The 18401-nt window shown below is 41.2% G+C and overlaps 1 protein-coding gene across 8 annotated transcripts in view; it reads left to right on the top strand.

Annotated features, from left to right (window-relative positions):
- LMO7 (LIM domain 7) overlaps positions 1 to 18401 on the top strand; it is a 124054-nt gene that overhangs the window by 47787 nt on the left and 57866 nt on the right. For all 8 annotated transcript variants that reach the window (XM_019529787.1, XM_019529784.1, XM_019529783.1 and 5 more), the window contains exon 4: positions 18156 to 18186. The gene's annotated coding sequence lies outside the window, so the exon portion shown is untranslated. The remainder of the gene's footprint in view (positions 1 to 18155; positions 18187 to 18401) is intronic.

Raw genomic sequence — 18401 nt, 5'->3', positions numbered from 1 at the left:
GTTTGAATGCCTGAGGAAAAAAGGCAGAGGGTATAGAGCAGTGGTAGATCTTGTGGTAGATAGGTAGATCCTGTGGTGCCTTTTACTTACAAAAAGCGATCTTCACTATAAAAAGGTTGGAGGCCAGTGGTATAGAGATTGATACTGAAGGTGGAACAGAGCAGATATAAGCCCAGAAAAGGAAGATGGCTTGATGTGAGCCGTAAATTCATTGTCTATTAGTCACTTGGTGTCCAGCTGTAGCAGGGAGTTGAAGTTTGTCCCTGCTCTGCTCATCCTGTGGATGAGCTGATGCCGGGAATCTGGCGGCAAGATTCAATTAAAAGCAGATGTGGTCCCTTTAAATCTGGTGTAGGAGAATGATGTAGGGAACACAGAAAAAAAAGACGTTGGGACTCCAGGTGGGGGGAGAAAGTACTCCAAGCTGCGGGGAGTGAAACAGGGACTCCTGGAAAGGGGCTAGTACTGAGCGTAGTAACTTACCTGGGCTGGTGTGAAGGCACTGGCAGACAAATGCTGGAACAGCCATCCTGGAAGGCAATGCTGAACAATGATGGCTTTTGCCAGTATTTCTGGAAAGCTGGAGGTGAGAGGTTGTCTGAACCTGCAGGAGAAGAGAGAGAGAGACTGTTTTAGACAGAAACTGTGAGTAAAGAGTCAGGCTCCTGCCAAGGGGCGAGACACGACCTGGGTGGTGAAGACCCCAGTCGGGGAGGGAATCGGCCTCATTTAGCAAAACAGCCCGATTGCTGATAGAGACAGGGTTAGACACATGCTATGAGGATTAACAGCGTGGGAAAGTATCTCTGAAGGGAACAGAGACTGAGCTGAAAAAATACAAGTTGGCTAAGTGCAGACTGTGACTTTTTGGTTTTTTACAAAGTAAACTGTAAATAAAAGACCCCTGAATACCAGCTCCTGGCTTTAAGTTATTGTTTTGGTTTACAGTTATAACAATTTGAGTAAGAAGGCCAAGGATTGGTAATTCTTCTGAACTGGGCACTTGAGTTTAGAGTGTAAACAAGAACACAGTGAGTCCTGACGGATGGCTCCGTTAATTGACCAGTGCTGTTAAAATCAGAGGGTGGAGGTGGAGATGGACATGGTGTAGGGGAAGGTGGAGCCATGTACTTTGCACCACAACCCCAGGGCTGCATATATACGACAGTCTCCCACACTATACCTTTTCATCTAAGTACAGGTGGCAGGTGAGAGTGGAATAGGCTGCCCAAACAGGAGAGCACCCTACTCCTGTCACATCATCATTTAACCTTACAAAGAATTTTATGATCCATAAAACTCATGGATACCAAGCAGATAAATATGCAGATATTAAAATTTTACACTCACTGAGCCCCAAAAAAGAATTTTAAGTTGTCCAGGGAAAATAAAATTTTCATGCGACTTCACTGACTGCTGAATTTGGAAATCTTTCCTGTTCCAAATATTCTCTCTCAAGTTGTTGTTCTAATTCAGGTTACGACATCTTATAATGGAGACTTGAGTTTACATATTTAATCTTCCATGTGCACAGAAGAAGCTTAATTAAATATCAAAATTCAAAGCCTAATTCATTTTAATTGGCTTCACTGTCTACTCTTGGGTCTCAAGACTTTGCCAGGAACATCTCATTAACTTTGCTTAATCTGAAAATTAAGAGTTCTGAAACTGATTTGAATTCTAAACAAGTTTAAATGACCAAAGAAAGAATATGATTTGGATCTCCATTATACTCACATCTACATGTTGTATATGCTTTCAACCACACACAATCTAGTGGTTCAGAAGTTAGATCTTAAAATCGACAGATCAGTCAACTCTGGCTGGATACTAATGATTCTCAGGGCTTTACTTAATCAGAATGGGAATCTTGAACAAACTCCTTGGCTACAGTTTTTTCTTGGTCTGGATGCGTAGTTTGTGTCCTCCACTCCTCTTTCTGGTTATCTTTCCACCCCCCCAATGACTCTGTCATCCTTTTATATACAAGAAATGGTAGATATTGCAGCCTATGATGTAGATGGTTTGCAGTGTCTCATTGTGAATGAATAGTCCAATCTGAGATTTTCATGGTCTGTGGCAGTGGTGGCAAATGCATGCATCATGGTTGAGTGGTTCGAGAGCTGCTTGCTTCCTAAGGACTCTTTTCTCTTTAAGCTGTTGAAGCCAGTTCCTTTCGTGGACTTTAATGCCCTGATGGAGATGATGATGCCACTTGTTACGATTGCTTGCAAAGGTTTCCCATTGGCCAGGATCAATTCCAAATGCCTTCATATCTCTCTTGTGTGTGTCTTTATAGCAAAGCTTGGGGCATCCTGTTGTTCCCTCTGATAGTTAGTTCTCTGTCTGGCGTGTCCTTGGGTATATGTCCATCTTCCAATCTGCTCAGATGGCCTAGCCAGCACAGTCATCTCTAAGTAGGGCTGTTGTACTTGGTAAGTTTGCCCTTTGAAGAATCTCTGCATTGGTAACTTTATCTTGCCATCTGATGTTGAGTATGTGGCATAAACAGTGCAGGTGAAAGCTATTTAACCTTTTTTCTCGATGTGCATAAGCTTTCCATGTTTCCCCACCATACAATATTCAGCACTCGTGTATGCTAGCATTTTGGTTTTGATGGTAAGCTTTGAGTTGTTCCTTGCTGTTTTAGTTTGTCTGCTGAAGGTGGTGGTAGCCTTTCCAATACAAACATTAAGTTCGTCATCCAGTGAGAGGCTGGTGGTCACTGTAGAACATAGGTAGCTGAACTTTTGGACTACTTCTAGCTGACTCTCATTAAGGGTGATTGATGAATCTTGTGGAACTCCCTGTCCTAGTACAACTGGGTTTTTTTTTTTTTTTAAGTTGATAGTGACAGAAGATGCCTGACAAGATCTTGAGAGGCGATCCATGATTTCTTGTAGTAGGTCTTTGTCATGGACTATGAGGGCAGCATCATCAGCAAATAGGAGCTCCCTGATAAGTACCTTTCTAACTTCAGTCTTTGCCTTGAGTCATGAGAGGTTGAAGAGTTTCCTATCCAACCTTGTGTGAAGGTACATTCCACCTTCCATATCTTTAAATGCACAGTTCAGGAGTACCAAGAAGAAGATTCCAGAGAGTGTAGGGGCAAGAACACATCCTTGCTTCACTGCATTTTTCATCTCGAAGCACAGTTGGTTTTGGATGCAGAATTCAAGAAATCATTAGACATTTTCATTCACTTTTGCCAATGCTAAAATGTCCTAGGCAATGTGGCCATGAATTGTCTGTGCCTGACCTGACCTTAAACCCCTAAAGCAGGTTATTTTGATTTCAGTGGTGCTGTAAATATATAGTTCCAAATGGGAGTACCACACCTGAGGCACCTAAATAAATGGTCTGATTTTCAGAAGTGATGAGTATCTATAGCTGGTTATCAAAGTGAAAGTGCCTAAATACCTGAAATCTTGTCCATGTTTTGTAAAATGCTGGTTACCTTAGAACTTGGTTTATGCGTTTTGTCAGAGATGCTGTACATTTTCACAAGCAAGGAGCTTTTTGTGTAATGTTATGATGCATTTAATACTAGCCCTTTTTGTATTTCTTGTATTTCTTGCTGCTAAAGCAGTGCTCACTTCATAATTAACATTCCCTGATAATGTAGCACTAAGTAGGTGGCTAATTAGTTATACTGCAAGTACGTTTTGATGGAAAAGATTTAATATTAAAAATAATGCTTGCTTTACTTATACCATGTTGTGGATAAATCCTTACTGAGAATAGAGAATTATGAAAAATACCCATAATACATACAAAATTGTACATCATGTTTATTTGCCATTAATGTAATCCTATGCTTGTTGCACCATTTTTATTTGATATTTATCTTGATAAATATCTCCTGAAATGAACAGAGTGGGGGAGTAAGTCTAAATAGTATTTAAGTACTAAAAGGTTGTTATGAATGCAACATTTTTCTATGTTTTGCTTTTTTCACCAAATCCTTTGCATCCATGTCATGGCACAAAGGCCTTCCACTCATTCCTTCCTCCTGTACCTGGATCTTCAAAGGATCTATATGGGTTCAGTCCCATCCCAGAGCCCTTCTGTTTGATCATCAGTTATTTTCCATTGTGCTGAATGTGTTCCCTATTCTGTTTTTAGCCCAGGCAGAAAGAGAATAGGGCTAGAAAAGGCCATGTCTCCCTCAGTGCAGAACATTTTGGACAACTAGGTCTCAGACCTGCTCTCCCATGTTGTTTCCAAAGTGCAATTTTGTTTCGAGCAATCTTAGAATTGTAGTATTAAATGTAATCAGAGATAAACATCAGATTGGTGTTTATCGCAGTGGATGTGTTTTGGCTTATGATCTGATCTAGGATTAGAAGTTTAATATGACTTTGGATGATAAGAACTTGGCTGTTCCTTTATTTTGTGGTGCAATTTAATGTAATGTCAGGAATACTGTGTTTGTGTATGAGGAGCCATGAATTGGAATTGGTTATAAGTGATAAATGATAGGGGTCACATCTCCCAAATGTTTTCCTGGGAAGCAGGACTTCAGTTAACTTCTGGTGACAGAGTAACCCTGTGTAGGATCTGACCCTTATTTATTGGAGATTTTCTTCTGTTTGATCATCTGGTTTTCATTTTATCTTTTCCTTTAATGGAAGTAAATCAGACTTTTTAGGAAGCCCTGAATTTCTCAGGATGCATAGACTTAGATGACAGCCTCAAGATGCCTGTGGAAAGTCAAAAGGAAATTCACTCCTCCATGTGGAACCTGTAATTCTGTCCGTCTGTGCTGAGAGGAGATTTTGTCTCTCCTCTATGACCTTGGTTTACATTGTAAGGCTGTATCATCCAGGCTTTGACTGACAAAGATGAAATTACTAAAAGCGGTGGGAGCAAGGAAGGGAAGGGGTGTAGCAAGCAAGGGGGCATCTGGATAATGGTCATCTTTAGGCAAGTCAAGGTAGAGTTTTCTCATGTAAATGTTGTCATAAAGAGTTGTAAGGCCTATTCTTACTTTGGTTAGATACTGGTGAAAGCTTGCAGATAACTTGCTGTAGCCCTTTATAGGGAGCCTGTATATAGTGCCTACATATTCTCTCTTCTGAGATCAAATTTTGTACTTTAAGGCTTTTTCCTCTTCCCACTGAAGGCAAGGGAAGTATTGCCATAGATATCAGCTGAAGCAGAATCAGGTTCCTCTTCCACTCCCTTCCCTCCTCATTGGTGTAGTTGTAATAACTTGTTAAAGCTTTGGGGCAATTTTTGTCAGTAGTCAGTTGCTTTGTACAAATTATATGCTTCATAAGTACTAATGGAAATGAAAGCGTGAGATCATCTCTGTATAATTGGCTGAGTCTGTTTGTCCATATCATTAATTTGGTTTAACAGCATTTATTGTTGCATTTCCATTTCACAATAGAAACTCCCGGATTACTTTTTTTTGGCAATTTGGAATGCTAAAAATATATACAATTCTTTGTCAGGTAACTACTTTACTTTAGAGGTATATGACCAGACTAAACTGGGTTCTGTTCCCCACACACGCGCACACACTTTTCTTCCCAATTTTCTGGCATGCTGGCAAGAAAAATGGTTGGACCTTTACCCATTTTCTCACTGTGCAGGAAAGAAACGTTCATTTTTCCAGGTTCAAGAACTTGGACATTTTAAAGTTTAAAAATATCCTCTATCTGACTTGGCTGCCTTCATTCACATGACGGCACTTCAGGGCAGTGGTGCTCAGCCCTTTTGCCCAGTGGGCTGGATCTGTCTGGCAGTCCCAATCCAGCACCCAAGATGATTATGGTGGAGCTCCATTCAGCTGCACAGAGGAAGATGGGGGGTAGCTCAACTCCAAAACAGGTCCACAGGGGGAAAGGGCCTTGACGTGGCATCAACCAAGCTCCTTGGAGGGAGAAGGGGGCTTGACCCAGCCCTGCAGGGGAGGAAGGGGCTTCATGCAGCCCCAACCTAACTTCCATTAGGAGGAAAGGTGCGCGGCATGGCCCCAACCTGATCCCCTAGGTCCCAACCCAGCTCTGCAGAGGGAAGGGGGCATGGCTCAGCTCAGCTTGGCTCTGACCCACCACAGGGCTTGTTTTGGGAATTGACAGAGGAGGAGTGTGGCCATATTAATAACCACTGCTCCTCTGCCATCATATTTCCTGACCCTAGAAGAGCCCCACAACCCAAATGCCAAAGCTCCTCTGGCCACATTTGGCCTGCTGGCTGGAAGTTAAGCTCCCCTGCTTTAGAAGACCTGTTAGCTTTGTTCCCATGGGAAAAGAGGAACTCTTTCTCACTTAAATAACTCCAACTGTTAAAGAACTTACTCAGGTTGTTCATTTTAACTAGCTTCATTACACGCAGATGTCACAAGGGCTGAGATCAGCAAGTGAGATTTGCAGCAAATATTGAAAGTACCATTTATATTTGCATATCTTAGATCTTGTCCATGCTAACCAGAGTGTGTCAAGGTAATTATTTTCTGTCTTTTTGCTGGGCTCTTATATTAATTTTATTTGTTCTCTTTATGAAATAGTTGTACTGTTCAGAGTCTGAATTCCAGTGGAGCTCTTTCAAGGAATTTAATCCAAGTTTAACTTCCTTTTTATTCAGACATCAGTGAAAGTTTGAAGTAATTGGAGTGTCTGGTTTTGGCCCTCAAATCTGTGCCCCCATGTAAAGAGGCAACCCGGGAAAATCTAAGAGTGCTGATGTTGGATAGTTTCCATGCAGTTCTTGTGCTTGTCTCGGCACACAGGACCGAAACCAGAACGAGTATCTATTTTCTTTTTATCCTTTAGTTTATGAAACCAAAGGGTGGAGGATATACTTGTATGTCTGCTCCCTTTCTCTCTCACCATTTTCTAATATATGGTGGTTGCTACAGTAACCCAAAGCAACATGAGAAAAATAAGGCAAAATACCAGAAAGGTAGGTTTCAATGCTTTAATGCATCTTGATTAACTTGAAATATTTCACAACATAGAAAACTGTCTTCTCAAATTATTGTGCCAAATATAGAGGCTAAATTAGCAACTAAGTAGTAAAATAGCCTTTTAACCCTAAGGACAAATCACAACACAATCTTAACTTTTACTCTCAATTTGCTTCCAAAGCTGCCTTTCAATTTAGTGATATCATAATGGTAGTGTAAAATACCTCTTGTTTTAACCACAGAACTAAATATTCAGTCAGAATTCTCCAGTATAGGTAGATACTTTAACTTTTTGTTATTATTTTGTTTTGAAATACTTACGACTGGCTGTTTTGTTTGTGCACAGACAGTTGTGTGTAAAATAAATAAAAATCAGTTTAACTAACAGAAAAGTAGCAAAAGACTCTGCTTTGCCATTTAATGACTCATCTGTTGTCTCACAGAATGGGGATTTATAGATTTCATGGACATTAAGGCTGAAAGGGACCTTGTGAGATCGTCAGGGCCAGTCCCGTGCCCAATAAAACCTCAAAAAAAATTTTTAAACAATACCCACTCCTGCCTCCCCCTCCACACCCTGAAATTTCTAGGTTCTTACACTATAGTTGTCATGGTGGTGTCTGGGTTGGGAAGGAAATAATGATGAGATTAAATGATAACTGAAATAGAACCAAAGTTACAAAAAGCTCTCAGATTTACCATGTGCAATTCCTTTTTTTATTTTTGCAAATTCTTAAATCATAATGTCAGGGAAGAAATTGAGAGTATAGCGTACACATTTCCATACTATTGTGGAAATGTTTAACTTAATCTAGCACTTGGCAGAGCAATTCTAGGAGATGGAAAAATGGAATATTGGGGTGGTTTTCCCAACACTACCTATGCATTACCATGGTGACTGCATTTTAGACAAGAAAAGTGAGTGGTATATTTTCCTTAAGTAGTGTTGAATATCTGCTGTGTTTCTACGGTGCTTGACAGTTACCATTAACATATTTTTTAAAAATAGTTTTCAATATTCATACCACTATATTTAATGCTTTATTTACTGTTTATAGTTTTAAAGGAGGTCCCATAAATAGGTAAACAGTGTAGTTTGGAATGCAACACTGTCTACAAAATCTATGGAAGAGGGACACTATTATTAATTTATTTTGATGCTGGACTGAGGGGTGTAAATAATACATTTTTATTGACAGGCTATTTATTGAGAGATGGTCAAAAAGCCTGAGGCTGAATCTATTTAGTCTTTTCAGGTTAGTCTAAGCTGTGCAGAGCCAGTAAGCAAGTGAACAGACATTCACTTTTGATTCTAGAAATGCAGCCACATACCTGCAGTGGCCCAAGCCAGAAGCGGGGAGGAGGGGTGGTAGAGCATACCTTCCTGCTCGGGCAGACCGCTTGGGCACAGGCTCACCTGCCCACCCTGCGAGGGTGAGGTTTGTGAGGGAGGTGCAAAGCATCCTGGAGTTCTGGAGAATTGTGAGTGAACTTGAATCTGGAGGGGATCTGGGTTAGAAGTTCAATAAAGCAATTTAACCTAAATCAGTTAAGTCTAATACTATTTCCATTCAGGTTTATCTTAAACTGGCTTCAGCCATTTTGAAAGTGGTTTAAGTGCACTGAATTTCTGTTGTGTTATAGATTTGAACTGGTTTCAGAGCCATGCACATGATCAGACGTCAGGAAAACAGACCTTATGAGGAGAGGCTGAGAGCCATGGGGCACTTCGGCCTGGAAAAGCGCAGGCTCAGGGGTGATCTGGTGGCCACTTGTAAATTTATCAGGGGTGTTCACCGGGATCTGGGGGAATGTCTGTTCACCAAAGCACCCCACGGGATGACAAGGTCAAATGGTCACAAACTCGTCCATGACTGATTCAGGCTGGACATAAAGAAGAACTTCTTTACTGTCTGAGCCCCCAACATTTGGAAGAGACTGCCGCTGGAGGTGGTGTAATAAGCACCTACTTTGAACGCCTTCAAGAGACGTTTGGATGTTTATCTTGCTAGGATCCTATGATCCCTGCTGACTTCCTGCCCCTGGAGCTGGGGGCTGGATTCAATGATCTTCCAAGGTCCCTTCCAGCCCGAATGTCTATGAGTCTATGAAACTGGTTTATGTGCAACTTCTGTCTCTGGCTCAAACTCAATACAAGGAATAGTTTCAAACTTATCAAAAGAGATCCTTCAAAGTAATACTTCACAAGTTCTGTGGACTAGTGCTTGGAAGCAATAAAAATTATGGGATATCTAAACAATGGTATTAAGTATAAGTGAGAAGTTATTTTACTGAAGCATCATGTAGGTAAGGTAGGGTAAGCAGGCTGACAACTCCGTACACCAACTTTATTGGGGATGCAGGGAAACAGAAAAATAACAGCTGCCTCCACAGCCAGGTACAGTCTTGGTGCTGGCATTGACGGCCAGAAGTTGCTGCCCCCATGCATAACTGCTGCTTTGTTATGCCTCTAACTGAAGTAGTCAAAACCTCATTAAAATGACTTGTTTAAAATATTTTTACAGCATAAAAAAATTGTTTTGAAAAATTTGAAACTTTTATTGAATGGGCTGCTAGTGAGTTGAATGAAGAAAACATAACATTCAGCTAAGTAAACTTGAGAACTTTTTCAACCAGTATCCAAATCTTAATAATTACATCTTCTAGGCCCCTTTTTTAAGGGGAGACCCTTGAAAAGTTACATGTATTCTGTTCTTATTGATTTAAAAATATCTGGCATGTGGCTGATACTTTTGGCTGAATCTGGTAGGTACTGTATTTCTTATCTTATAATTTTATAGTTCTCGACTGTTTTCCATAAATTAACATTAATAGCTTCTGTGTACATGGTCACAGGCCAGGTGGAAAAAGGGCACGGGGCGGTGGGGTTGAGTACAGTGTATTTCTGTTGCATTCAGAGGTAGTTAGCCATACTAGCCTCAAGTCTGGCAGAAGATAGGGTAGGTTGACACTAATTGGTTCAGAGGCATGAGTTTCAGGAGGTAACAATATACTTTGGTAAATACTAGAAATGGGTGCATTCCTTGTATCTATGGGCTGCAGAGAAGATTGTTAATACCAACCTGCAAGTGATGCTTCAGGAGATGGAGACAAGTGGAAATTTTCACCCAGTCTGGCCAGAGAAAGCAGTTTATAGCTGTGACCAAATGCAAGTACATGGCTGCAAACAGCTTAAAAATGGCCGATCTGGTGAAAATCTGACCCTTCGTTGCATGAGATCAAATAAAGACATTTCAAAATGTAGCATCTGTTGTAACTTGCATCTGAAGAGCTCCCAGCCTGTTGCTGTTTTTAGAATGGGGGGTGGGAAAGGGAGTGGATGGAGTTCAGTCTGGGATTTTTTCAGCTCCCCCTGAAGCGTGGGGCAGGTTTATTGGAGCCCCCCTTCCCGCCCTCCCTCCCCTGAGATGAGGGCTCCAATTCCCTCACCCCATCCTTCAGCACCTCCCAGGGAGCCTCAAGAATGAGCCCTGTCTGCTGCCTTCCCCTCTCCCATTCCGGAAACAGTGAGCACTGGCAAAGAGCCTGGCTGTTGCTGTGGGAACCTGGCTGCAGACTCCCAGCCCACAGCTAAATTCCTTTCCACCATGGAACCAGCAGTGAACTTCTGTTTGGTCTGGAGCAATGCAAGACTCGGAACATCTTGTAAAAATCATTCTGAGACAGAAGTGCAGCTCCCAGCTATCTGCAGCCATCATGTTTCCACATGTTTGCTAGGCCTGCGTGAATGGCCGGAGCAGAGAATTTTCACATCATAATTACTCATGGTAATCCCTCCCACCTTCTGTTGAGGAACTGTGGTTATTGAAGGTATTTCAGAGTTGGTATAATAAAGTTGTTATACAGAATGATGGAGCCAGTTCACCATTATATCAATTTCTATTTAATTTGCGCTCCAGAATTCTTGAACAAATTTGAAGGTATGTTAATGAAATAAGAAAATCTTATCTGCCTTGCTAGTCATAGCGTTAGGCTCTTGTGACCTGTGCCCGCCTTTTCTCATTTTTTAAAATGTTAGTTCATTTCTTTGAACCCATGCCCTGATTCATATGTGCATACCTAGTCCAAAGTCCTATTCTACTGGCACTGTTGTGTCATGTTTATAGTACCATAAATATGCCAGGTACTTTACAGTGATGTGAAAAAGGAGGAGCTTATATTCTAAATCTAAGATGTGAACAAATTAGAGGAGGTGAAAACCCAGTGAGTGGTGAGGAAAGAGAAGGAAGTGGCTAATATGGCTGTACTGTCACTTGCCCTGTCTAATGTTTGTGTCTAAATGTAACTCTTTTAATAAGACACCTTATAGAAGGATAAAGATTAGCAAGGAAGCTCGTGGTTTAAGTGACAGAGGTAGGTAGTTGAAGGCCGGTGAATTTCTTGGCTGCTCATCCACATTTTGAACAATTTTCCCCGTTTCAATGTTCAGCATATGTGAAAAAGACCCCTGATTTTTCTCAAGTGGATGAGGATGAATACTTGCCAGAGGTTGATAACACGGTCATAGTTTGGGTTCTGGGAGAGAGGGACTTTTTAAGCATTACTTTGCATGTGGTCTTCTGTGCTGTTACAGGGTTTTTAGTGTGGAACCCAATGGCATATTTTTGGGTAAGAATGAGAACGTTTGTTCTTTTTTTTTTTTTTATAAGTAAAGAATGGCCAAATTTGCAAGTCGTATGCACACAAATTAAAGTTGGGTGTTTGCTGTAATGCCAAGATAGTATTATTTACACTATTCCATGAAACAGGGCTTATAAGAGACAAATATTCACTTTATTTATTAATAATCCGACAGCTCAAAAAACTTCCTTTTATTCCTGTATCCATGCAACTATCCCATCTTCCATTGAAGCCTGTCTATTATTAGCAACTAGTGGGAGTTCAGTGAAATCTGATGCTAGAATATTAATAGCAATTGAGTAGGTGTCTAAAGAGTTTAAAATTTAGCACAAGCGCACTGGCATTTGGGCAGAGACACTGCACTCATTTTTCATGTAGCATACCCTTACCCCTGAGTGGGTGGAGAACCCTTCAAATGCTCTACCATCCTCGTCAGAAGTGTAAGTTGAGTCTGTTCTTTAAGTCAGCTAAAAACTGTTTGTTAGTCTGCAGTACATTTAAAGGGAGTGTATAATCTGCAACCAGGCTTCCCTGAGTTTTGCATTTTGCATCTGTGAACTGAAAGCCCCTTGTAGTACAAGGTCAAAAGGAGAACAGCATGGTGCCTTTTAAAGATGTTTTTCTTTTTCCTTTTTTTCTTAAAGCTACGTATTGACAATATCTAACATAGGGAGGACTGAATGGGAGGCAGATAGCTTTGGCAGTTGTCAGAAAGGTGTTCAGGGTGTTTGGTCACCGTGGGAAAAGGGCTTGGCAACAAACCTAAGGCATTTGTCACTGGTTCAAGGAGCAACAAATTATCTTCCATCACTGGAAATAGACTACAAGTCACTTCTCCTTGCTGTGTGTAGCAGAGAATCTCTCTCCCACAGAAAGAGGGAAAGATTTTACTGAATGGCATTACATGTTACATCTTGAGTCAAAATCAGCAACCTCAGAGACTGTGGAATGCGCTAATCAAGAGCAAAGATCTGTTCATGCTTTAAACATGGATGGAGGGATGTTGTAACTGAATTTACAAAGCAAGACTCCAGAAGACACAACGAGTAATATTGAATTTTTAAAAAATCATAATTAGTAGAGGTGCATTGATACATCGGTCCATATTATATCAGGACCAATAAAAGGAAAATTGATGTTATTGGCAATGGGCTTTTTTTGGCTGATATGGCAGATCATGTTGCTGATAAATGCTGCATGCAGGCATGCAGCCACAGCATGCACATGACGAGTCTGGCTGCGCGGAGAGCAGCATCTGGCTGGTAAGTCTGTGGGGGTGAAGAGACGGGGGAAGGAGTGTGTGTGGGGGGGGTGCAGATTGAGGCCCCCACAGTGAGGGAGGGAGTAGGGCTGGGGAAGAAACAGGTGCTGCCCAGCTGGGATGGGACAGGGCACGAGACAGCCATGAGTGGCTTGTCTGGGGGTTGCAGGGGGTGGGGGCAGTTTCTGCCACAGTACACTCCTGAGAGAGACATGGGGGATCTGTGTATGGGGTGGAGGGGTGGGGCTGCTGCTGCTGCAGGCTGGGGCTGAGAGTAGCACCTGGCTCTTCCTGGCAGGGGGTTGGGCTGGAGCTGCGCTCAGGGCAGGCAGTGATAGCGCTGGGAAGGCGGGGCTTGGGGAGGTCCACGGGGAGTTTTGGGGAGGCTGTAGCCCTACACAGTAGTCCCCCTCCCAGCCCTGCTGCCACTTGCCCTGAGCACAGCCCTGGCCCAACCCCTCTTCTGGGAAGAGCTCGGCACTGCCCTGAGCCCCAGCCTGCAGTGGCAGCCTGCCCTCGCCCAGGGCACAGATTCGGGGGCATGTCATACATGCTTCCTGTGGGAACAGTGTCCCCTCTCGCCCTTCCCCCTCGACAAGCCATTCATGACCCTGTCTCACCCTACCCTGGCTAGCTAACGCCTACTCCAGCCCCACTCCTTTCCTCACCACAGGGGCCTCAATCTGCCCCTTATGTTCCTTCCCTCCTGAAAAGGCTTACCAGCTGGACGCTGCTCTCCAAGCTGCCAGGCTTTCATATCATCAATTGGATGTTGGCTGATAGGGCTCATTAATAATCAGTCTTTGGTATCGGCCCAAAAAATCTGTATCAGTGCATCCCTAATAATTGGTATTGAATTTGTATCCAGATTCAGGCAGATTTTTTTTTAAAAGACTTTACAAGTTTGTTCACTAAAAATAAAGGGGACATAAGAGAGCAAATTTCTTCTTGGGTACCATAAAAATCAGTCGGCTTCTAGTCCCTTGGTTCTGAGTCTCATTTGTTGTTTCTGGCAAGGGTATATAGGGTTCTGTCAAAAGTATTAAATTGGCTACATACACGTATCTCAATAGTACCTGGAACAGTGAGCCTGTTATTGGGGAACAAGGAGGGAAGGGAAGCTTCTCCCTAAAACATTAGCAAGCACCCATGGTCCTATTTCCCAATAAGCTAAGCTGGTGTTCTTTTTTTGCCTTTGCTTATCTTATAGAATATTACTATCAGTACTGCAGGAGTATAAATGATGCTCCATACTATATAAACAATTCTGCTGGAATTCAGTTGACACATTTTAGTCTCTTACATAAATATGCCAGCTAATAATAAGTGGCAGCTATTTCCACCCCCTAAACTTTTCCTTGGAAAACCTATATAAATGTTTGATGTGGACGAAGTACAGAACTCTAGAACTCTTGGTTCAGAGATGATACCTTATGTTAGAACAATTAAGAAATTGCAAAAAAAACCCAACCCTTTTTCTGCTTTCAGGCACATGCGCACTTTCTCAGGCTCAAGGAAGATTAAAGAAAAAAAGATGATGTGGATGAGGCATTACAACACAAGGGTTTATACTCTGAGTGGCTGTTTCACACTGATCTAATTCTGATTAACCTTGGTATCATACTCAATTTGTCATTGTGCAGTTCTGTCATCCAGAGGGCTTTGTTCCTTAGATAGGGTGACCATATGTCCCAGATTGGCTGGGATGGGCCTGGATTTTGTAGGTTGTCTCAGCATCCCAATTGTTGGAGAAAATGGAAGCAAAAGTCCCAGATTGGTGGGAATCCACCTGCATATGCGGCTCCTGAGCCATAAGTTGGGCATGAGTGGGTGGGTTTGCACCAATGCAGGATTTTTGTTTCAGTGTTCTCAAGGGAGCCCACTCATTTGGCTGCTTCCTGGTCCAGACTCCACTGGGATGTAAGCAGAGTTATTTGCACAGTAGAGTCAGAATTGACTGGTGGAGGGTGTGGGGAGCCGGGGGGGTGGTGGGGAGAGAGCACTGGCCCACTCCTGGAAACCACAGGGTTGGATGCATGTGTGCGTATGTGCATGCATACGGGTACCTCTCAGTCCCCTGTTCCAGATACCCTTACCCCATCCTGTATTTCCCTCAAACTTCTTATGGTCACCCTATGCATAGGTAATAATTTCTCATGCTTTTTGTTATTTCAGGCATCTGGTCTTCCTTCTTACATTAGCTGTTATTCCACAGGCATAACCTTGATAATTCTGTTAAAGACACCACCCAGTATAGAAAATGTTCTTGCTTTTTGTGCTTTGGAAGTTTTACTTTAAACTCAGGGACCTCTTAATTGCTTAGCATGGGAGTTATATTACGTGATTTGAGATGTTGGTTTGCTGTTCAGTATTATGACTACTAAGCATGGCGGTTACTTAGATTGCAGTATACTTGAAATAAAATTATGTGCAATTTTAAACCTCCTTCCACCCCACAATCTTTAGACATTCAGCCATGACTATTTAGTTCAAACATGTTTTTTTCATTGAGTTAGATTAGCAGTTAGTGCTCTTAATTAATTAAAAAGTTTGGAAATGTGTGAAGTAATGATTGACAGTGGCATTAGCTTTAACTGATGCCTCCCTGATTTTTCATTATCCAAATCATGTTGTATAGTAACATAGCTTAGCATATAGCAAGTCATTATAAGATGCATGTGTCCCAGCAGAATTTTTCATAAATAGCTTATAGTTGCAAACTTGGGCATGTTGCTGTTCCCCTAGTGAGTACACAGGTAGCCTGAGTTAGAAGTTTAAATGTAATGGAAATAATTTATGTGCATTGGTTCAACTCCTGAAATTTGTTTGCTTCAGTAAATCATTTGCCTCTTAATTTCTTTAAGTTGGTTAAGAGACGGATGTTTAAATCAGCACTTCATGTGCACTTTGCTACCATGTGGGCACATCCAAGGTCATAATTATCTAAGAATGTTAAGTGATTGAAAGGCATAGTCAAAGTTGCTGCAGTGTGTCCTTTTTTGATTCCATGAAATACAGCAATGAAGACTGGAAAGATTGGGAGAACCTACAAAAAATCTAGTACCTACAGTACTAGATTTTAAGCAACTTTTATGGGGCTGCATGAGAGAAAAGATGTGTATAGACCTAAAGCAGCCAGCCAACCTGCATGTTGAGCTGCAACATACAGGCTGCAGCTAAAGAATAGGGGAAAATAAACAGAACTGACTAGCTTTCTGAAGCATCAAGCATCATGTTATATCTTGAAAAGAATAGATAGCAATTACTGCTTTTCTTGGCTTAAGTGGTAGAAAGAGTCCTATGAGACCTACCTAATTTTTTCTTAGCAACTACTTACCCAGGTATAGACCTAAAAGCTTATTTTCTCCCCATAATGACTAACAGTGTTTTATGCTAGTGTTTCAATTAAAGTCCTTGATTAAAGAAAATGATATGTAATGCTATTTAGAGATTTGCTATTTATACCAGATAGTCATGCATTAAAATCTTCACGCTCACAATTTGATACAGTTGTGAAAAATGCATCATCCCCGCAAGCAGCTTCTCTTAAGTTCACCCTGTATTTATACCAAATAGGTATTTAATCGGTCAGCAACATGTTTGTGACCTGTATTAGATGTTTACTGGGAAATATTTCTGGGCTGTACACTTATGTCAGGAACCTGTCTATTATGGGTGTGTAGGAGGTTTTTGCTCAAAGGATGAATGCAAGCACTGTAGGAGGGGGTGAATCTGACTCATATCCATGTTGCAGCTGTCATAGAGCATGTCTGTAGGAGAGTAACTGCTGTAAAGGATAGGCATGCTATTGCAGATGACCTGAATATGAATGGCAGCCTCTCTGAAATCAGGAAGGGGGGCAGAAGGGGAGATATGCTCCAACCAACAGTTTTATTAGATGGAATAAAAGTCTACATCATTGCTGTTCCCTATAAAATATCATGTATCCTACTTCTGAGGTATCATTTACTGGGCAGTCAAGCAGACTATTTCACTTGATGAACTTTTAGTTTGGTTCTATTCCTGATAGGCAGGGATCCTGGTTTTCTCTGATTTAAAAAAAAAATCCCCAATATTTGGCTTTAAAAAAAACCCCAAAGTCCACATTTTTGTGATTTAAAATACATATAGCGGTGTTTCATTTTAATCTCAAAAAATTGGATTTGGGGTTACTTTTTAAAGCTGAAAATTGGGGATTTTTTTAATCGGAGAAAACCAGGATCCCTGCCCATCAGGAATAGGTTAAAACTGAAAGTTCATCAAGTGAAATAGTCTAACTACCTAGTAAAAAGTAGTATACAAGATATTTTAATCAGAGAGAACCAGGGTCCTTGCTGATAGGTCTCTCTACTTCTGTATATTAGTCTTCTGACCAGTAAATATAGTTTTCCTCTTGTTTGACTGCAGTCTCAAATTGCTGTGCTTGTATTTAGGCTCAGTACTGAGCCAGTGCAAGAAAGTCAACAGTGGTGGTGATGGGGAAGGTGGATTTGCTCTTCATACTGATGGTGCAGCCCATAATACTTCCTAGTTGCTCTCGGAAGACTACCTGTGAATAATGTTGGAGTGATGTTGCTGCTATGATAATCCAGGAAATATGCGAGTAGCAAGGATTTTTTGGGAGGGTGCTTTCTTTTATTAGACCAACTAGAAGGCATCACCCCCCAAAAAATATACCTGTGAATACACAGAATGGGGGAAATTTCTGTGGCCACTTTGCATTTGAAAGCCCTCCTGGGAATGTGAGAAATTTCTTCTTTGCCTCTTAAACGTTGCATGAGAGGAGTGGGCATCTTGCAAATACAGCTTGGTTGACACTAGCAAAGCATTTCAGTGAGCTGCTTAAAACATGTTTGCTAGGGTTGCAGTTACTGTTCTTTAAAGGGTTTTTCCTCAAATATTCTTAAAAACAACAACCCTCCCAAAACAAAACAACCCCCCCCCACCCAAAAAAAAAGGCAAAACTCTCCAGATGTTGCCAGATTCACTTGCTCAGAATTTTGAAACATTCTCTTTGGGCTGAAAAAATATATGCTTGATCACAGCTGAAGCAAATACTTTGGGAAGTATTATCTTCTAGATGCATATGGAGTTTAGGATAATTTAAATAAAGGGGTGTATTCCATTTACAGAAAGTATTCAAAAACTCAATATACAATTCTTTCTGTCTGTCTTTATAAGTAGTTCTTGAACAGTAAAAAAATATGTGCCTGTGAAGAGTCACTTATCCACATTTCATGGCAACTTGTAAATGGGCTTCACGAATTTTAAAGGGTTTTTTTTAAGGACTAAATGGCTTCAAACTAAATTTCTTTTTTTCTTTTCTTTTCTTCGTAGACCAGAGGAGACCAATAGAAGAGTGAAAAATGTAAGATACTTTTTAACACTTTCTGAAATAATGTCACTCTAATTCAAGTTTTATAAAACATATCTAGTAATATTATTGCCATGCTTAGCTTCATCTTGAGCTCATCCATTTATCTGATATAAATTAGTACAAATTTACTATGATTTCTTTCAGGTTTCATTTCTCAAACAGAAAAGGTTAATTCAATACAGGCATACCTCGGAGATATTGCGGGT

Source organism: Crocodylus porosus, unplaced genomic scaffold, assembly GCF_001723895.1.
Source record: "Crocodylus porosus isolate Cpor-Errol unplaced genomic scaffold, CroPor_comp1, whole genome shotgun sequence".
In the NCBI taxonomy this organism is placed as follows: Eukaryota; Metazoa; Chordata; order Crocodylia; family Crocodylidae; genus Crocodylus; species Crocodylus porosus.
This window is presented reverse-complemented; position numbering and strand designations above follow the sequence as displayed.